The sequence below is a fragment of the Haemorhous mexicanus genome, chromosome Z, assembly GCF_027477595.1.
Source record: "Haemorhous mexicanus isolate bHaeMex1 chromosome Z, bHaeMex1.pri, whole genome shotgun sequence".
Lineage (NCBI taxonomy): Eukaryota > Metazoa > Chordata > Aves > Passeriformes > Fringillidae > Haemorhous > Haemorhous mexicanus.
In genome coordinates this window covers 30042638-30064222 of record NC_082381.1, presented here as the reverse complement: position 1 = coordinate 30064222, position 21585 = coordinate 30042638, and the positions used below count along the sequence as shown (strand labels likewise).

The 21585-nt window shown below is 49.4% G+C and overlaps 1 long non-coding RNA gene across 1 annotated transcript; it reads right to left on the bottom strand.

Moving 5' to 3' along the window:
• Positions 1-1962: 1962 nt before the first annotated feature.
• LOC132341836 (uncharacterized) lies at positions 1963-21366 on the bottom strand. The gene is made up of 3 exons (XR_009490331.1): positions 21241-21366; positions 13140-13268; positions 1963-2330 (listed from the first exon to the last, which is right to left on the bottom strand). It is a non-coding gene; the product is annotated as an uncharacterized LOC132341836 (long non-coding RNA).
• Positions 21367-21585: the final 219 nt, after the last annotated feature.

The following is a 21585-nucleotide window of genomic DNA, read 5'->3' as shown; positions in this document are numbered from 1 at the left end:
TTCAGGCAAGCAAAGCTGCTTGGCTCAGGATGTTCTTTGGGCTTCTGAAAGGGCCGGGCCACTTAGCTAGAGCACGGCAAGGAAGGGAGTCTTACAACACTCGGCATTCTTGAGAGTTTTATTGTCACCCCGGCTGAAACAAAGTATCCCCTCACTACTTCTGCCTCTTAAGCATTCGGTCCTGCAGGTGGCCTTCTCAGGCTGACAGCTTGCAGCGCCTGCAGGGTCCAGTTCTGCTGCAGCCCAGCTTAATTCCTTGTCACCGGCTTGCTGCCTTCCAGGGAATAGGAATGTAGGATAGACAAGCTCCAAGCCAACATTCCAAGGCCAAGCTGTGCAGAGGAAACAAGTGAAACCAAATGAGTGAGAGAGCACCAGCGCCACAGGATAGACAGAATGGAAGAGTGCAAGCCCAGAGCCTAAGGAGTGCGGGGACACCAGCAGGCAGTTCCCTTCCCATGCTCGTTCTTCTCCTCTGTGTTGTGGCGGCAGCAGCAGCAATTCAGCAAGCAAGAGGCAAATGCATCTTGCCAAGAGTTAAAACACAGCAGACAGGGGAGACGGCATTCATGCGTGCATAAAGGCCTTTGAATTCTCAGCTCCCCAAGAGAGCTTTAGGGCTCTTGGCTTAACAGAAATTATCTGGCTCAGACCTGTGCTCAAAGGTGGGGAACAATCCCTGCTGCAGATGCTTGCTTTGGTCTCTGCAGGCCCAGGCAGATGCCAAAGCTGCTCTTCACATCCTTCCCCTGCCCCTCTGCCAAGTGCAAGGGGCCTCAAAGACCAAAGGAAACCCAGGGAGTCAAAGGGAGACAGCTGCACCTACCTGGCTGGGGTCTCCTGGGGAAGCAGTTTCCTTGGGATTCATTCCCCTCCCTTCCAAGGGCATTTCCCCAAACGCCTACATGTCCTGGGGAATACCAAGACACCCTTAAGAAACCCTGGCAAGGCTGAATTGCTTGTGCTTCTTGCAGCACAGGCACTCCAGCTGGAGATCATCTTCCTTCCGCCCAGTCTGTTTCCACACGTCGCTTGGGGCGCGCAGCCCTGGCCCCCTGCGAACGCCAGCTGCCCACTGCCTCTGCACGTTCCTGAGCTCCTGCCTCTCGCTCAGGGCAGCCAAGCCAGGCTGTTGCCAGCCAGGGAGCGGAGCCCTGTTCCCACAGGAGGCTCTCTTGAGCCCCTTGCAGGATGCTCCGCCATGCACGCAGCACTTCTCCTGCCCGCCCAGAAGGCGCTTGGGAGAGCAGAGCACAAGCTGGCCGTCTGTGGGCCCAGTACATCCCAAAGAGAGGGGCAGGAAGACGCAGCGGCTCTTTCGCAGCCATGCCCAGGAGAGATTGGAAGGGTCCCCTCCCTCTGCTCTCACTTGCTTGGGTTTCTGACTGGGCCTGAGGCAGGGGCTTTGATTCCTCACTTGTGTGGAGACCAGAGCTGCCAGAAGCGCACCGAGCCTGCAGGCACTGCCTGACAGCGTGGTGGCCACTGGGACGGTCGCACCTCTGAGTCTCAGCCACTCTGCTGCTGCTGCTGCTGCTTTTAGGCAAACCCAAAGCTCACTTTTAGGCCACAATGCTCTCTAGTTTTGCCCTCTTCCTGTCCCTGGGCAGGGATGGAGCATTGCTGTGATTTCAGGAAGTTCTTTGTGAAAAAATTCCATTATTGCGATCTCCTCTGCCCTCCATAGATGCTTGCCAGGGAATCCCTCACAGCTGGCTTCAGAGCATACTCAAGCTGGCTCTTCTAAAACCCAGGGTCCTTGTCCCCTTCAGCGTGCTCAGCATGGCCTTCAACTCCATGGTGCTGTGCAACTGAACCAGCAGGACAAGGACCTTTGCAGTCTGAGATGCCCTTCTAACTCTCTGCCCATGCACAGCACACAGCGTGAAAGAAAACGGCAGCAGGGCCTTGCGCGTCCCCGGGCTCAGGATTTGTGCTGCTTCAGCTCCAAAGACACGTGGGTAAAGTGAAAAAGGCTAAGTTTTTATTAAGGGAAAGCGAAGGGAAAGGGTGAGCTGGGAGGCAAAAAAGGGGATGGGCAGGGCCTGGGGACTGCTGAGAGGGAGCTGCCAACAGGGAGAGAGATGGCAGGAGCTCCTGGAGCTTCCCACAGGCTCAGCTCTGAGCAGCAAGAGCTGTGCTTGGAGCCCCAGCTGCCCCGTCCTTTTCTGCAGGTGCTCCCATCTTCAATGGGAACTGGAAATCCCTGAAGGATACCAGAACATCAGATCTAGCAGACGAACAAAGTTTTGCAGATCTTCTTTCAAAGGCCAGCTGAATCAGTCTGCTGGTGCAGGACAGGCTCTCATCTTCCCTTAGGCCTTGAAGAGCTGGAAGAGAGAGGAACAGAGGCACGGTCAGAGGCCAGATGGAGTGAATCCAAGGAAAACCTCCTGCCAGGGCCATCCCAGCCGGCTCTTGCTATGGCCAGGGGGGAGTGGGAGACAAGAACTTCGGCCGGAATGTGCAGGCCATGGATCCCCAACGTGTCCCTTGTTGGGAACAAGTTCACATGTTAATACAGTTCGAGTTTTTTGGGTCAATATGAAACTGGAACAAGTTTTGTTATTTACATGGTTGTCAAAACTGGAAGTTACCCCTTTCAGTCTTACCCTGTATTTGTATCCCTTTCCATCATGCTCTGTATTTGTACCCCTTTCCATCTTACCCTGAGTTGCATCCCTTTCAGTGGGGAATGACTTCCCTTGCCCCCAGAAGGACTTGCACCCAGGCTGAAGTTTAAGGAGAGGCTGATGGTACTATACGAACCCTCTCAAAACTAACAAAGCAACACATAAAATGACTTGAACCCAGCAGAACCACACGAGATCACCCACCAGTGAGCAGAGCCGGATTCCATCCTGCCACCATAATTTAAATGTCACTCAGCTTAGATGACACTCCTAGACTACGAGCCAACATTGTCTTCCTAAGGACTCTCACGAGGATGGAAGCCCCAGCTCTGCTGAGAGACAAAGCTGCACTCCTCCTCCTCAGCGTTGTTCAGTGGGAGCAGCGGCCACGTGAGCAAGCCCTCGGGTTGCCCATCCAGAGCTGTCTTTAAAAAAGACCTTTTTAAAGGAGCTGGTCCCCTGGCCCTGTTTATGACATCCCTGACAGCTCTGCGGGCTCTGCCCCTCCCGCCCCCCGTCCGCACAGGGAGCAGAGCCCCCCACCGCTCCGGGGCCAGGATGTATGGCGGTCCTCGCTGCCACGTGGCTGCCCTGACTCACCCTCAGTGAGAACCTGGAGCTCCTCCTTCAGCCCCGTCATGAGCACTCAAGCCAGTCCTGGCAAGACAGAGCCTGTGGCGGCCCCAGGCGGCACAGCTGCCCACCCTGTGGCCGCACACCCTCCTGCCCGGGAAGGGCTCCTGCCGGCCCTGCCGAACGCTGCCACCAGATGGCACAGCCGTGGGAGGGCGGCGGCAGCGCCGAAGGCAGGCGGGACTCCAGCGGCCCAGCCGTGGCTGTCGCTGCCGGGGCAGCAGCCGGGCCGAGGGGCAGGGAGGGACACCGAGCTCGTGGCTCACCGATGAACCTGATGGCGGCCTGTCGCAGGGGCTTCTGTGGGCTCTGCAGGTACGGCAGGGCCCAGCGCAGGCGCTCGGCTGCTCGGCTCTCGTCCTCCAGCAGCTGCGGGGAGCGCCAGGAGGGAAGGCTCAGTGCGGGCTCTGCCCCTCGGCCTGGGGCGAGGAGCGGCAGGGGGGACGCAGACTGGCGGGCCCAGGTGCGGTGCTGGGCAGTGGCACAGCTGCCAGCCCCCCAACACTGAGCACTGGGGGCAGGGCTTGGGCTCCCGGGCTGTCCTTACCAGGCGCTCAGTGAACTTCATCTGCTCCTCCTTCCTCAGCAGCTCCTCCAGCTCCCTCCTCCTAAGGAAGGTGCCGCACAAAACAGGGCTTCCAAGTCCTTGACTGCTGTCTTGCGATACTCAGAAGAGGAAGGCCATCTTGAAATGGTGGATGCTGTATCTGAAGTCCTACAGGGAACTTTGTGGCTGGGGAGCTGCATCGGCCAAAAGGAGCCAGGGGTTCTGCCGGTGCAGGGCAGCTGAAGTTGAGGCAGTGAGTGACCAGGGGCCCAAGAAGTCCAAGGGCATCGTGGCCTGTGTCAGCAGCAGTGGGGCAGCAGGAGCAGGGCAGTGAGCCTCGCCCTGTGCTGGGCAGCGCTGCGGCCACAGCTGGAGTGCTGTGTGCAGCGGTGGGCCCCTGGGAAGCAGAAAGTGATGGAGGGGCTGGAGCACGAGCAGAGAAGGCCATGGGAGCTGGGCAACAGGGTGGAACACAAGGCCAATGAGGAGCTGAGGGAGCTTTAGCCTGAACAACTGAAACCTCGTGAGAGACCTTCAGAATCTCCTCTGTGCATGCAAATATTTTAGCTACTTTTGGAATTGGCTTTCTCCTCCTTTTTTTATTGTGATTTTTTGCTTTGCCTAGAGGAAGTGTCTTATTCATTTTCTTTTTCTCCCAACTAAACTGCTTTTCCTCTTTATTTCTTGCCCTTTTACAGAACTTGGACTGCTACACTTTTTTTTTCCAAGGCGTCACTTCTGGCCAATGCAGTATTTTTGCATGAAAACACACCGTTCAGTGCAGGGATCTTGGTGCAGAAGGAGCTTTTGTGGTTCCAGGCCTGCCAGCATCACTTTGCGCTTAAGAGTGCCTGTGACTTTCTGTTGATGAGGGAATCAGTGTGTGGTGTTTGGGAATTGAGCAGGAGATCAATGCCCTTGCATTCCAGCTGCTCCTTGGAAATCAGAGGAACTGGCAGGGGCTGGGCTTTATTTCTGATTCCAGCCACTTTAGCACCGTCAGTGTGGTCGAGTCCAAGAGAAGAACTTGCTCAAGCACAGATGCACAAGGAGTGCAGTTCCCAGTACAATGCTCTTGGTCTGATCTCTTTCCATAAGGACCTGTACACTCCAGATTCCCCAAGAGTGTCCTTTATTGAGTAACTGGAGATCAATCTCAGGATTGTTGCTGAGCGGGGCACTGTCTGCCAAGTTTTGATGTGTGTAGAAACAGAGAGGACAGAAAATAGAGATTATAGTAATGAGATCTGTCTATTTCTCTATCTATCTCTCTATCTATCTATCTATGTAATATTTACATAATTGAATCTTCCCAGCTCTGGTCCAAGGCAGTTGGAGGTGCAAAGGTCACCTAAAGCACCCCTTTCAGCAGAGAATTAGAGACACATTCCCTCGACCAATTTTGAGCAGGCAGAGATGTTTCCCCCTGCAGATAGGATGTTTTTTTCCCCCCTCAGAGTTGTTTTCCTCCTCTGGCCTCTTCTGCCCTGAAGTCTCCAGTTAACTCTTTCAATTTCTGCCTGTCCTAGAGAGGGACAATTCCATGTTTAGCTGGTGTTTGGTGACTCTGGTCATACATGCACTATGTGACACGTGGTTTTCTTCACTGACATCCCCAGGCGGCATTCGTTAATGGGGCCTTAGGAGAGTCTCTTTCCCTCAGCAGCAGCAGCAGCAGGGACCGGTGGCAGGGTCAGGAGCAGGAGGAGGTGGCTGCCCTGGCCCTTTGCTCCCGGGCCCCAGTGAAGCAGCGAGTGATCTCAGAAGAGGGCTCGACCCTCACAGCCGCCCCGCAAGCACCCAGCATGCTGCTTGCAGTAGGGGGCACTCCCTTAGGCTTGGGTTACCCAGAGAGCGCCTAGGGACGACTGCTCCACTCTGTGGTGGAGACAATTCCCTACGTAGGATGGGAGACTCGTGGCAGCAATCCAGCCAGGAAAGAGAGGGACTCCAGCTGAGGGTTGAAGCAGCCTTTATTAACTGGAAAGTCCAAGTGCAGAGAACCAACCCAGAGCTGGAGAAAAAGCACAAACCCGGCTTACACCAGCTTTTGAGGGGCACCAGAAATGAGGGTGGAGACAGTCCTTGGGCCAATGGGAAGCGGAGAGGGGTTTGGCCTCTGAGGGAGCGACAATGAGGAACATCCAATAAGGGAACATGGGGAGCGGAAACCTGGCCCCTGAACCAATCACCCGACGCCCCAGCTGGAACTTTCTAGAGGGAAGGGAGGGGGCGCTGAGATACAGGCAGGGCACCTGGGAGGGATCAAGGGAAAGATACCTGGGGATTTGGGAGGAGCGATGATGACGGGCAGTGAGGAGGAGGGCGGAGTGAGTCAAGCCTGAAGTACAGCAAACTGAGGGGAACATTCCAATACACAAACTGAGGGGGAACAGAACAAACCAGCACAACACCCACAACACCCACTCAGGCGTTCCCCCACGCTGGTCTCTCCTCTTTGGGGTCTCCTGTGTGGGATACACCCGGTCTGGGCTGCCGGAGGTTCTGGAATTCCAGAGTTTCCCCTTCCCTGGACTCCCCAGTTTGGTGTCAGAGCAACTCCAGGGTCTGGCTTGTCGGGGTCCCTGTTTCAGGGCTCTGGGGTACCCATGGGTCCCCTTGTCCATGCTCCCAGTATCTCCAGGCTGCCAGAGTTCCCCCCTCTTTGGGGCCACTTTTCAGGGTCCCGGGGTTCCCTCCTATCCGGACACCTCCCTGCAGGCTGCCGAGTGTCCCTCAGTGTCCCTCGAGTACCACCACTCTCCGCTCTCCCAAGCCCGGCCCCGCTGGTACCGGTGATCCCCACGTGGCTCTGGGCAGACAATGCAGGACTTGTCCAGGCACTCCAGTCCCCTCTGGAGGGGGACCCCGCATCCCAGCACCCCCCGCCGGGGCTCTGCTGGCAGCCAGCACAGGGACCCAGCCAAAATTCTGCTGTCTCGGAGCTGCCGAGCGCTCCCTGGACCGCCCAGAAGTTGGCTCTGGTCGCTCCTGGGCAAAGGCGGCGGCTCCGGCCTTGGGCAACCACAGCTCACCCAGGGCCTCCTGTTTCGCTTCTATCAGAATATTATCTACCACGTTTACTGTGTGGAAGAAAAGAGAGTTAAAGTAGTATAATCAAACAAACATAACAATACTTTTTTTTTTTTTTAATCAGAAAATGAGGTAATGCCATGAACTGGAAATAATAATTCTGTTTTATTCCACACTTTATAGATTTCCTCATTGCCAGCAAGTGTTTATTGATTTGCTTTAGGAAGTTATAGCAGAACCACAGTCCAGCAAGGAGGGCAATTTCCTGAAGGCATATGGCTCTCAGTCCTCATGGTGGGCATGCAGAATGGGGAGGAGGAGGAGGAGGAGAATGTAACTTGTGATGGACTTTATGACAATGAACACCAGCATGACCTGCCTGGGTGTTGTGGTGGTGGTAGCAAATCAAGAACCACTTAATGAGGAAAGCCAAAGCTAGTCAAAGCATTTTCAGCTAAATGCAATTCACATAACAGGATGATAAAAAAAAACAAAGATCACAATCCTTCTGCTTACTTTCTTTTTTTTCCTCCTAACATTCCTTGGGGAAATCTTTGGGAATATTTCAGGATAATGAATCCAGGCTAATTCAGGACAGTTCCTGTGTTTGGGGTACTCTGATGAAATCTTTGGCAAGAAAAATGTCTATGTCCTTCTGGTGGATGGAATAAAAAGAAATACTAAAACCCAGCTGGTAAGGACAGGGTGTTCCTTTCTGGCAGTCTCTGTGAAACAGAGTCAAACTGGCTCATCCCAAGCAGGGTTTTCACTCGGTGGATCACAGGTCCCTGCAGAGGTGTCCGTGTGAGTGGCTCCTTGGAGTACCATGTGCTTGGTGGGCATCCATCAAGTCAGTCAAAGGAGAATGTGAGATGACTCACAGGAGCAGATGAAGGTGCCCGTTTTGGGATGAAATTAAACATTCCTGCAGCTTCCTTGCCTGTTGTCTGGGTTGTGGGTGGCTGTACAGGCAGATCTGCCAGTCTTTGTCCAGGGAGCCTCCCAGGCTGCAAGGAGCTGCCCTAAATTCCTTTGTGGAGAGGGCAGGCAGAAGCTTTGCGGAGCAGAGGCTGCCCAGCAAGTGCAGTGTGACTGCAGGATCCAGCAGAAGCAAGGCAGAAGAAGAGGAGGCAACGTGGGCACAAGTTGATTGAACAGCAGCACTTTTTAGCACTTACTGCCTCAATCCCTTAATTCAGGGGTTCAGCCTGTGTCAGAGAGAAGAAAGTCCCTAATCAGCCCTGTCTTGGGACTGGGAGGCTTCTCACAGCCCTTGTGGGACCTTGCCAGGAGTGGAGGCTGGACCTTCACGGACAAGGAAGAACCTTTACCCTGTGAAATTGAAAACTGTGATCAAATAAAGGAGGAAGCCTATAGGAATCACCTCTACCAAGCCCCCTGAGATTTTTGTTAAAGCTGTATTCATGTTTATAGCTAAATGGCATGGGGCTAATAGCTCCTCACACTTTACCATTCTGGTAGAGACTTCATGTTTCTCTAAGTGCTTTTTATTGCCTGCACTGATACAGAAATAAAGCAATTCAAATGCATGACAAAGACATAATTGCCTTCTTTTCCTCATGTGATAGTTGAGGATCTGAGACACAAAGGGTGACAAGGCAGAAGAACTTTGATGGGAAAAAAAGATGTGGGAAGACTTCTCTCACATCTCTTTTGTCCATTTGCACAAAAAAACCCCTACAGGGTTTTAGGTTTCTTGCAAATATTCTTCTGTTCTTCTTAAGAAGACTAAGCATATTTAAGGGTCTTTTTTAGAAATGCAAATATAATAATTTTAAATTAATTAATGCAGTGTATCATTAATCAAGTCTTCTTGAAAAGCTTTAATTTAACTAGAAAGGTCTGTTGGATTTTGTTGTGGTTTTAAAATTAAACAATTTCTTCCTAATGCCTTTAATAGTTGAGAATATTGCTCACAAAGGAATAAGATCTTGAGCAATCTTTAACTCTGTAAGTTTGCCTCAACTGACAGGATATGAATATTAAATTCACAGAATATCCACAAGGTTGATGTTTCAATTACAACTTAATGAGAACTTAAAAATACCTTGCACTAAATGATCTTAAATTCCTAAATCATTAGTAAATGTTCATAAGCACCGTTCCTATGTTTTCACTGCGTCTTATTCCTGGAAAGGAATGAGAAAAGCAGAGAAGCACAGGCCAGCCTGCAACTCCTAAATATCAAGTGTCTTCTACACTTGCTGAATTCTAGAGCTGGGATACTGCTAAATAATAAAAAATTTAATCACAAAGAATGTTTTTAACATCAGATGCCTGTTGTAAAAAAAAAGAAGAAAAAAACAGTCTCATATTCTGATGAGTGTGTTATCCTGGAGAATGCGCAGTAAACAGGTTTCAGCATGTGTGAGAGAGAGGGGGCTGTACATTTTCATTGTGATTCCTAACTACCGATTCCTTTTTTGTTTGCTTGTTTGCTTGTTTGTTTGAATTTTAATACTTCACTGGACAGCGCCAAACCTGTTGTGTCTGCTTTGTCTGCAGGAAGAGGAAGGAGCAGACGGAGTGGTTTGTCTGTGATAAACCATCGCTGCAGAGCCTCTGATCTAATTCACAGTAACAGGCAAACCACCAGATGTAAGGAAAGGCAGCCTGATGCACAGACTCACAGAGATGCAAACCAGCGTCTTCCAAGACCTCAGCTGAAATATCAGGGAAAAAACCCCAGCTGAAGCCATGACTATACTAAATGTTGTGCTGCAGAGCACTGCAAAAGGAGCAGCCCTCCACAGTAGGGATCGCCACCACTGCAGAGGGTGATTTGCTCTGTGCTTGACTCTCACCATCTGGGAGGGGCAGCACTTGGAGGCACAGTTCTCCATCCCCATATTAGAGAGATCTTTGGTTCAGGGGCTTCAGTTTGCAGGAGTCTTTGCTAAAAATCATTGAATGGAGAAGGATAATTAATTCTTCTGATGGAAGCCTCTAGTGATGGCCCACTGAGATGGGCAGAAAAAACCCAGAATCAGCAGGTCTGTGTTTAATTTTAAATGCCCTCCTCTGTTTGTAATAAACCTGACACTGATTTCCCAAGGTGAGCACTCAATGCTGCCTTCTCCCAGTCATCTCACTTATTGATGAGTGAGTTTCTCTTACAAGGGCTGTCGTGCGCTTGCTGCTTACCCCTGCTACTGTGTCCCTGACAAACCAGGCTACAGCTCCTCTTCCATTAACTTCCAGAAAAAAAATTAAATACAGAAAGAGCAATTTTTGTCTAATTGTAACTTTGGGAGTATTTTTTCACCATTTGTCCCATGGTTTATTGTAGCCATACTTCGCTGTTACTGACAAATAGCAAAATTCCCAGGAAATTTGACATGGTGCAACTCCCTGTAATGGCTGGAAGCTCATCCTCACCTCTTTTTCACACGTATTTCTGCAATGATTGCTTTTTTTAATTTTGAAAAAAAGGCATCTGCATGTATTTTGCAATGCAAAATACAGAGATGTCCCACATCCTTGCAGCTAATTATCAGCAGCTAAACATCGAGGTTATGAATAATTCTAGCTTGGCCTTGCTCTAGTATTTCTCACTTCTAGAACAAATTTGGAACAAATATGGAACAAATTTTCCCTTATAAATTCAGGGTTTTTTTGTTAAAGCCTGACTCACCAATACTTCACCATTTTGCAAATACCACCCAAGCAAAGCTCACTGAGAAACCACCCATGCTCGTGAAGGAGCCTGAAACACACCAAGTTTCTGGGCCTTTCCAACTGATTACCTGGGGCAGAGGGTATGTGTGCGTATTACTACCCTCTGGTCCAAGATGGTACCCAGGAAAAAACATAAAACCATACCTAGGCACTGCAAACAGTACAAAAGGTGACAAGAATTCTCCTGAGTCAAACACAAAACCTCTTCAAAACCAAACCAGTTCTGCCTGGAGACGAAGGCGTCGCCGAATACCCACAAACAGAAGAACAGACTGCCCCACCATGCGACAGCAGACAAAACAGAAAGCTGAATAACATTCTGCTGCATCAAACCATAGATAGCCTGAACATAAAAGTGTTCTCTGAATTATATGTTGTTACCCCTTTTCTACCTCAAAAAACCCCTATTATCCCCTTTTCCTAACTCTTTTTCAAAACCCCTAGGTGAGAGTCTCCCACCCCTGTGGATTGTGTCCCTGCTTCAGGGAGAAGCAGAAAGGAATGTTTTGCTCCAGCCCCATCCACTCCCACCAGCACTTGCCCACAGGGCCAGATCCTTCTCCACTTCTCAAGTGTCTGTGTTTCTGGAATCCAGTGCCTTTGTGCTCCTCTCCAACAGGAGGAAGGAACCTCTGGAAGGAGCTGGAATTGCTGTCCCAGCAGAGTGGGTGCAAGGGCCAGAGGAAGCCTGTCATGACTCTGGAGAGCCCAGGACCCATCACCACGTGGGCCATGCTGTGCCGTCATCCCCTCTTGCCTCTGGCTGTTGTCATCCCTGAGAGTCATCAGCACAAGCAGTTCTTTCTTCACTTGGAACTAATTTCTCCTGGTTTGAGGCTTGGCTGGTGTGAGGCAAGGATGCTGTGTGCAACCACCGTGTGGCTCTGCCTCAGGGTGCAGAGATCTCTCTTCAAACCTGTGCAAATGGAGAATGTCCATTGCCATACTTTTGTGCTTCACAATCCACACAGAAAAAGATGGAAGTTTGTTCATCAGGACTTCTTTATGGTGTTATTGGAGGGGTGTTTCTCCTTGCTTGAGAAAGCGCTTCTTAAAATATGCAGTTATATTCCATTTCATTTGGAATTGGACTTTTAATAGTCTAAATATGCAGGCAGCAGATGGAATTTCAGAGTACCAAGATACTCCCTTTTTCCTGGGGTAACTAAGACCACAGATAGTCCAGGAGATACATTTCATGCTTTAAGAGGGCTCTTGGCCAAGGTGCTGATTTCATCTTGAGTTCCTTGCACGTTCGTGGCCCAGAAACCCTGCCATTAACTCGCTGCCATGGTCACATTTCATTTCTTTTTCTTTCTTGTGTGCTGTGGCCTTAAATGATGAAATGACAGAAAGGGTGGAGATGGAAGGGACCTTTAGAGATCATGTAGTTCAAGCCTCCTGCTATGGTCAGGGACACTTTCCACTAGACCAGGTTCCTCAGACCCTTATCCAAACCAACCCTGAGCACTATCAATGATGGGACAACCACAACATCCATGGGTGTCCTGTTCCTGGCTCTCACTTGAGCAGAGGGACAGAATTCCCTCCCTTGACCTGTTGGACATCCCCCTTTAGACACAGGTACAGAGGGGTTTCAGGGCTTCAAGAACACAGTGCCAGCTCCTATCCAATGTTTCCTTCTCAAGGATCTCTCCCAGTCCTTCTCCACAGGGCTGTTCTCAATCCATTCATTACCCCTGCTATTTTGCTAAGTTCTGCAGTGTGCCTTTTTAAAGAGGAGGCACAGGGAAAAAAGTATTAGGTCTAAGGAAAGGAGGCTGAGCCAAGTGGTGGCATTGAAATAAATACAGGTAGGGTAGACATTCTCACCCTGCTCTATTTACTTTACATATGAATACAGGCTGGTAGAAGGAGAGATCTGGCTTTAATTTCTCCCCAAGTTACCTGCTGCACTTTCAGCTTAGGAGTACATGTAAAACTCAGCTAATCACTCTCTCTACCCATAAATATTCCACTAGTAAACTGACATACAGAAATATCCTTTTTCTCTTCTGTACCTTCCTCAGTGGTGCCCTAATGAACAAGACACTTGCTTAAATCACACAGAAAATCACCAAAATTGCTGAAATTAACTCTCAAATCCATGATAAAAGCTTCTGAGAAAAGGCTTGACAGGATCACTGAACAAACTGAAATATGGGAGAGAAACATGCATTTTAGCACTGATCAAGGGGAAAGAAAAAAAAGAAAAAAAAAAGAAAAAAAATTCCAAGTGGAAGATAAGGAGAAAGACAGGCAGCACAGGAAGAACAAGGCCTTGTCACATGTCGTGTGGAAAGTAACTTTGTGCCCCAGCACTGTTAGAGGACATTCCCTGTCACTGGTGCAAGCAGCTGGAGACAAAAAATACTGATTGATTTGGGGGCCACAGTCTTTGTAAGTGCAGAGGTGGTTCAATAAGGTCACAGGAGGGAGTTCCCTCAGAATAACTGGGATGCCTGAACAGCTCACAGCCACAGCCTGGCCCACTCGGCTGCTTTTTCTTCTGGCCTCCTGGGGAGGCTCTGAGATTTCCTCTTCCCTGATGGAAGTGCAGCTGCTGCTGCCAAGGGAAATGTCCCCGTACTCACTCAGTGTTTTCCTTTGCTTGCTAGATGTCCCATCTGCTGTCCCTGTCCGGGAGAGCTGCTCTGCACGGGAGGGAGAGACCGAGGGAGAGCCTGGGAACATCAGCGGCTGCAATCCCTCCTGATGTAGTGCTGTTTATGGATGGGTAGAGTTAGACTTTGTTAGTTACAAGTATAGGGATATTTACATACACTGACTGATATTCATAAAGGGATATTATGAATCTATATTGTTCTATTGATGCATGTATATTCATCTGTTTACATCTGCAGTTATATTTACAAACTTGTACAGCTGTGTAGCTGTGTAGTTCTATTGCTGGGGTTGTATGGATTTTTTTATTGGTCCATTGATTTTTTTCTGTATTTATAGACAGTTTTGTTATGTGTGTTTTATAGAGTCATGTTATAGGTGATGAAATATGTAATACATGCTTACATCTCTCTATTGTTATGCTTATATATGTATTTACTTCTATTGAATTGGATTTGTATTGTTCTGAAATTCTATTTATTTAATCCCGGATCTGAGATTCTTTAGAGAGGAATACTGATGCTTCTGTTTTTGTATATGGGCTGTATGGCTGTAGTAATATGTAATAAATTTAATTGTTAAACTTCAATTCAATTCAATAACTTCAATATTTGTGTACAGTGAGTTGTTGCAGTGGGTTGCAATAAATTAATTTTTTTAACGGAAGTTGCTATCTTTATATATTTATATAGCAAGATTGTTGCAATAAATTATATTTTAATCTTAAATTTATATTTGTATGTTTCTATAATGGCAGCACAGCTGTTGCAATTTAAAATGAATTTCATTTTTAAACATAAGTAATGTTTGTGTATTTGTACATTAGTAGTGCGGGTGTAACTATCTGCAATAAACGCAATGTTTCAACTGAAGTAAGTGTAGATTTGTGCTACCCTAAGCCATGAGCAGATGGAAATGCTGGAGGATTTTGGCTTTGAGAATCTCTGGCCATGCCCAGCACATGCTCCATCTGCACTCAGGCTGGGCAAGGGAAGCGCAGATTTGGGCTGGCAGCAGAGCCCCACGCTGGCTCAGAACTCACTGCAGAGGCCTGCTGAGAAAACTCCGGGACTCCACTGAGTGCAGAATCCAAGCAGGAGCCACCCGGGGAGGACAAATCTGCCCCTCATCCCACGGGCAGCTCTTTAGGAAGCGCTCCAAGTGTCCCTCTGAAACTCATCCCAGAGAGCAGAAGCCAGCAGGGATCCTGAGCCAGCTCCGCTGCCTTTGGCAGCACCTTGGCAAATGAGCTGCAGCAAGGGGGAGGCAGCAGTGACTGTGACTGCTGAAGGCTGGGGATGAAGGAAGGGCCATGGACACAAGTGCTGAGATGCCCCAAAATCCAGAAGGAGGCTGGAGAACTGGGAATCAACAAGTTCTCAGATGCACTGAAATGATGGAAGCCCTTTGTGTGAAGTTCCCTGGAGGAACTGTCAGTGAGTTGCTGCTACGATCAGAAAGCAAAAATGTAAAAACTCTAGGAGATCATCTATATCCCCCACAAGCAATGGCTTCACAAATGATCTCATATATTCATTATATCATATTGCATTGTGTTGTATTGTGTTGTATTGTGTTGTATTGTGTTATATTAATTATATATTATATCATATTATATTATATTATATTATATTATATTATATTATATTATATTATATTATATTATATTATATTATATTATATTATATTATATTATATTATATTATATTATATCATATCATATCATATCATATCATATCATATCATATATTATATCATATCATATCATATCATATCATATCATACCATATTATCATATCATATCATATCATATTATATATTATGAAAGAAATGTATGCACATGCATTTTTGGACAATTTTATTTTTATATATATTTTTATTTAGGATATATATTTGAAATAGTCTTCCAGCTTGGGAGAGTGAAGCTGTAAAGCAGTCCAAAACCTTCTGCCCAAACAGCAGTCAGCCCCTGGCTGTGTGCATGCACACCCACCCACCGTGCTTGCTCTTCTCATCATCTCGGGGCTGCTATTTGCACAAAATTGGGATGAATTTAACTGGACAGAGCCATGAGTGGGGTGTCCAGCTTGTCATGAACACTCATGTGGCAAGGCACAACACAGAGTTCTCAAATCACAATACCACAAGTCCTTTAATTCCTGCTGGGCACTGAGGAACTCTTTAAAGCACCAAAGTTACAGAAAAGAGGAGGAAAAAATTGGCATCATGCTACTGCTGCTATCCTCCTGGAGGAAAATCTCCTGGGTTTCTTAAGGTTGTAGCTTTCCAAAAACTAGGGGAAAAAAACTACTGCTCAGCATCAGTAGCCCTACTGTGAACGGTTTTCTTGACTTGGCAAAACTGGGGTGTTAACAATGGACTCTGTCCTTGGTTCAAATCACCTGCCCTCACCTGCAGACAAAAGCACCACCAGCAGCAGAAGCTACATCAGTCAATTTTCTCAAAAAGCTGTGTTACATTTGGGAGAGGAAAGGAAAACACGTCAGACACTGTGGATTAATGACAAGACTCTGAGAAACAGTTCCAAAGCAAAGGGCAGCAGCTTCTCTCTGGGACACTCCTTGTGCTCCAAGTCAGCCGGGCTGCCCTGGCTGCCCAGGAACCTGCGCTCCGCGGGCTCTGCAGAGCTGCACAGAGGGGAGGCAGCTTTGGGCACCTCAGCCCCTGGGCAGGAGTGGCTTCTTGCTCTGGAGGGCTGCCTGTGGGCAAATGCAGGGTGCTGGCCTTCTGCTCTTGGCCCTAGCCTGGCCCAGCAGGGAAAATCCTGTTCCCTGTCTCAAATGTGCTAATGACAGATTTGTTTGTTTCCAGCTCTGCACAGCATTGATTTGCATCACAAAATACTGAAGGAATAAAGCCTGAACAACAGACCCTGACTGAAGCCTCAACAACAGGACCTGAGCCAAAGCTGCCCTCTAGATGACCTTTCCAACCAAATGATCTGTGTATCATTAGGAAAATGGACAAGGCCACACCTGGCCTTGGTTCCTCCTTGAGCCCTGGGACAGCTCAGGGAGAAAAATAAAAGAAGAATGAAACCAGATGTCCCCCCAGCAGAAGCTCTGGCACATTGCTCGTCCAGCACTATCAAAGCTGGGCTACTCTCACAGCGCAGTCGGAAGCCTCGAGGCCGGCAAAGGCGGAGGCACCGCTGGGTTTCCCGGTTCCCGGCCGTGGCTCTGCAGGGCTTGGCTGGAACAGCTTCTCCCAGCTGATGTGCAGCTCTGGATGAAGGGCAAAGGATTGGGGTATCTGGTGATGTATCCTTCTTAATCACCAGAGGCAACCTTTTCTAATAATGCTGCATTGCTTAGCCTATCCTTTCCTGACCCTTTTGCGCACTTTTGCATTACAGTAAATTACACTATTCCTTCAGCAGGTGTCTGTGTCTGCATCTCTGACCCTCCCCACCAGCAAAACAAACACAAAGCCACTTTAGCACAAGACCTGCCTCTCTGCCAGCCCATCTCTTGGCAAACATCCCTGATGGCCATCCCCAGAAATTAAATTCCCACTTTGCAACTTCCTTTTCTGCAGGCAGGTGAGAAAAGGAGCCACTCCAAGCTCTGGACACCTCTGGTAATCAACTGCTTTCAGCAGTCACAACACTGGAATATCAACCTCCTTCCTTAACCTGCCACTGGGAGCTCACACCAAGAGGCTGTTTTTCCAAGGATACCCACAGAAGAGCTCGAGGAGGGAGCAGTTTGAAACACAACTGCTTCAGAGTTTAAATCTGCCTTTATCAAATGAGCACACACCAACATGTCCCAAAGGGAAAGCAGGCAGGAAAGAGAAGCTCCTCTCCCACAACAGCAACTTCTGTGCTTCCTTCTCTTCCAGCTGGAGAGTGGAGGCCATGGGCTACATCTCAGTTTGGGAAAGAACCCGGGGAATTGGCCTGATCTGGGAGGGCAGCAAAAGGAATTCCCCAACAAGTAGGAAAAGATTCTATGGAAGCAATAGATTATGACAATATTTCTGCAGAAAAGAAAAATAAAAATAATTGAAACATTTCAAAAAGTCCCCAGACTAAAATTTGTTTGCCAGCACAACCACTCCAAAGTCTCTGTGGTGCATCAGGAAGCTCAGCAATGAACCTGCAAGGCTTGGAAAACATCATTGGTGTTTGTCCCCCAGAGCCCAAGCTGCTCCCCAACAAGACTTCAAGACTAAGGGATAAAGCTTCCCCCTTCAGCTCTCCACAGCAGCTCTAGGGAGTTTCTCTCCATTGCAAGATCTCCTTTGTCAGTCTAGAGTGACAAGAGTTGGCTGCAGGAGGCATTTGAATGGAAATCTCCCCAGATGGGGGGAAGAAAAAGAAGCAGCGATTTCTGAGGAAAGAAAAAGGCAACACTGTTTGGGAAAACACCAACGTGAGTTCACTACAACTCTAGGCCAGAAATCCCTTGAATAAAGCAACATCCATCCATGGGGCAGCACTTTAGCTTTGATATCAATGCTGACAAAATTGCTGCCCCTTCCTGCTGCTGGAGCTGACTCCAAATCATGAGAAATGTGCCAACTCTGCCAGAGACAGGCAGACATGGTGAGATGAAACCAGCTAGAATGATGAAAAGGAGACCAAATGAATGTTTTCTAACCCCTCCTTTACATGCTGTGGAAGAGGAATTGCCACCACTAGATAGGGACATGGTGCTTGAGACACTGGAGGAGATGCTTGCTCCCTCTGCTCAGGTAACTGCATTGGAAAGGGAAGAAAGGGGCTGCACTGAGAGCTTGTGAATGTTGTTGCATGGCTGAGAAGCAAAGGCTACTTGAGTTCAGCTCTGAATAGACAGGGAAGGATTTGTTTCCTAATGCAAGACTTCCTAAAGAATAGGGATAGATCAAGTCTCCCCCGAGAAAGGATGAAACGGTGTGAGCCTGTATTGGCCACACTGGGCTGCTCCTTTTCCTGCGACGAATCCCTGGTGCAGGGGCATTTGTGGTGAGCAAGGGGAAGCTTTGTAGGTTCTAAGAGCTTTTGTTTGATGGGAAAGAAGAGTGTTTGGAGAAGTGGCACTGAAGGCCAAGTGTCCCGTGCAGGGAGGGGCATGCCAGAGGTGCCTCTGTTCCAGCAGCAGAAGTGGGCTGTGCCTCTTTGGGTGGGAAGGCCAAGGCAAAGCAAGGGCTGGGCTGCAGCTGCTGCTGCTGTGTGAGCCCTGCCGTGCCTGTAGGCGCTCCCAGAGCCGTGGCTGGGGCTGGGCTGGAGCTGCAGCTTTCTTGTCCTCTCAGTAAGCTGGTGCCTGCACTGCGGTTTCCTTCTGGGAAATCCTCAGCTGGGCAAACTGGCCAGTCTTGCTGTCCATGTTCCAGAGCTCCGTCCCCTTGCTCTTGGGCATCTCTGTGGGAAGAGATGTGTGCTCCCACACTGTCCCTGCCAAGCTGCAGCCTGAATGAGACTGCTGTGCTCAGGGCTGTGGAGGGAGGAGCACATCCCTGTGCCAGGAGCTGGCAGGACTCCTTCCTTAGCAGCCATTCCATGTGTTCAGTGTCACCCCCATGTTCAACACTGTCAGCTTTGACAGCTTTTGGACTGTGTTTGAGAAGTCAAATCTTTCTGACTGTTCAAGGGCTTTGGGGCCCAGAGTTCTTGTTAGGAACAAGGGATTAAGTATGTGAGCCGTGAAATTGTTGGACCAGGTGTTTTGTCTAAGTGGTGAGAAGGGTTTCTTCCTTTCTCTTTCAAGGGGAATATTAATGTTGCACCTGAGTCTTCAGGAGGGGAGCCTGTGGACAGAGCTGCAGCAGAGGGAGCTTTGCCTGGCACTGAAAGCTGTGGAAACAATTCCCAGGAGCCCAAAGAGCTCGGTAAGGACAGAGCCCCCACTGGTTTAGAGAGGTGTGAGATGGCTGCTCTGAGCCTGCCTCTGGCAGGAAGGGAGATGAGAAGAGTTGAGTTCCTGTCTGCAGGCTTGGTGCTTCCTGGTGCCTTTAGTTCAAATCCTGCACTGGCACACCCTGCCCGATCACTGCCCTCCACGCTTCTCCAGAGGCTGTGACACTGAGTCCTCTGCTGTGGCAAGAGAGCAAGGAATAAACCTGACCTTGTGGGACTTGTGTCACCAAGCCCGGTGTCCCAGCTTTGTGCTGATGTCCATGGATAAGTTTGCTGCAGGGTGTCTGTGCTCTGGAGGCAACACTGAGTGACTCTTGAAGCAAGAGAGGAAAATCCCAGAAAAAAGTCAGTGTAGAAGTCCGAGCTTTTTGTCTCCAAGCATTAAATCAATGTAGTACCAGTCTGCTGATAGGTGTAGTGAGATAGATAAAAAATACAAGCAGCAGAAGCTCTGAGGCCAAGGAAATCATTAGTCACAAATCCAGCAGCTCAATGAAATACAGAAATTACCCCAAGTTAGCCAGAGCTAAAGGAGAGAGAGAGCACTTTGGATCTGCATTCTTGAGCAAAGCTGGGACAGCCTGCAGGCCTCGTAGGGAGCTCTTTCCTTCACAGCTGTGTAAACCAGAATTCACTATTTTGAGTTTTTAAAAGTTTAATGCTAATAGGATAAAAAAAGACAATATTTGCTGAGCTGGGGTGCTCCTGGCCAGCAGCCAAAGAACACTTGGTGTATAGAGACAGTGTTCTCATCATACTGTTACACTGCTGAGATGCAAGCAGATTCATGTGTTTCATGCATTATTCAAACATTTTTGAGAACTTTCTGATGTTTTGGGAACTTGTTTGTTTGACTTCTTCACACTTAGGTTTATCTGCATGATATCCTGTGTGTCAGGTCAATACATTTTATTTCTTCTTGTGCCTCCTTCTTGATGTTTCACATTTTCTGATAAGGGTTTAGTTTGTCCTCCTTACATATATAGATTTTGAGATTTACATTTATATATTTATAGAGTTAGATTTAGATGCCTACATTTAGACACTTACATTTAGATGCCTAAATTTAGACGCTTACATTTAGATGCCTACATGCTTAGATATTGATCTAGAAATGCGCAGTTATTTAGTTAGGGTATGTGGAAGTTTAGATGCAGAGATTGAGCTGTGAAGGCCTAGGCTGCATTTTTACCTCTTTCCCCCTTCACCTGCCTTTCTCACCTCTTGCTTTTCCCCCTGTGCCCCCTGTGTCCCCTCCCCCTGTGCTGGGTCTGAGCTGGCGGCGGGGCCGGCCAGAGCAGCACTTCCAGCCCCGGCTGTCCCTGGAGCGGTGGGAGCTGCCGCTGGCCCCAGGCACTGTCCCCTGAGGAGCTGCTGAAGGACGGTGAGACAGAGGGGGCTGAGGGGGCTGAGGGGGCGGTGGCGCTGGAGGGACGGGGAGCCTGAGCTGCTGCTGGGGCTGGGGGCTGTGGGGCAGCCGAGGGCCATGGTGGCACTGAGGTGACAGGGAAGTGGCACAGGCTGAGGGGCTGCCGGGTCTAGGGGAACAGGATGGGTCAGAAGGGACTGAGGGGGGTGAGAGGACTGTGAGGGGCTGACGAAACGGAAGGGGGCTGGGGGTTCAGCGAGAGCATGGCAGGGCTGAGGGGATGGAGGGGGCCAGCAGGGAGCACAGAGGGCTCCGGGACTTCAGCTCTGCCAGGCCTTGGAACCAATTCCAGAGCCTCCACTTTTGCCCCAGCTGCAAGGAAGACCTTGAGGGCAGCCAGAGACTGACAGGAGCCAGCAGGGAGAAGCTGAAGGCCAGGAGCAGGGAACGGGGACCTGCTGCTGCCAGCCTGGAGAGAGCCCGGCTGAGGCCACAGGCCCGGGCAGGCAGGGTGGGGCTGAGGGCGGCGTGGGCTGTGGCCGTGGGCACTGCCTGGCGGGGCAGGAGCGGGCCCTGCCCGTGCTGGGGCCGCTCAGCGCAGCTGCCCCGGCCGGCACAGGGGCTGTCCTTGGCCAAGGCAGCTGTGCCGGCAGGGCCCGGCAGCTGTGCCGCCTGTGCCGGGCTGCCGGGGCTGTGGGACGGTCCCGCCGCGGCTGCGCTCACCACAGCCTGGCCCGCTCGCCTGCTTTTTCTTTCCAACCCTTCTGGGGAGGCTCTGGGATTTCCTCTTCCCTGAGGGAAGTGCAGCTGCTGCCAAGGGAAATGTCCCCGTACTCACTCAGTGTTCCCTTTGCTTGCCAGATGTCCCATCTGCTGTCCCTGTCCAGGAGAGCTGCTCTGCACGGGAGGCGGAGACCGAGGGAGAGGCTTTGAAGGTGGGGCAGCTGGGATCCCTCTGCTTGGAGTTCTGTTTAAAGATACACGGACTTGCATGTGAACAGGGATTATTATATTGCTATGTACATATGTAGCCTGCTATTTGTACAGGCATATTTCTGTACATATGGTACAGAAATAGATTTATGAACGTAATATGTATATATGTACATATATACCTGGATAAATACAGGTTTGCAGCTACGTATTTGCGTGTATATGTATACTGTAATAACTGTGTTTAGAT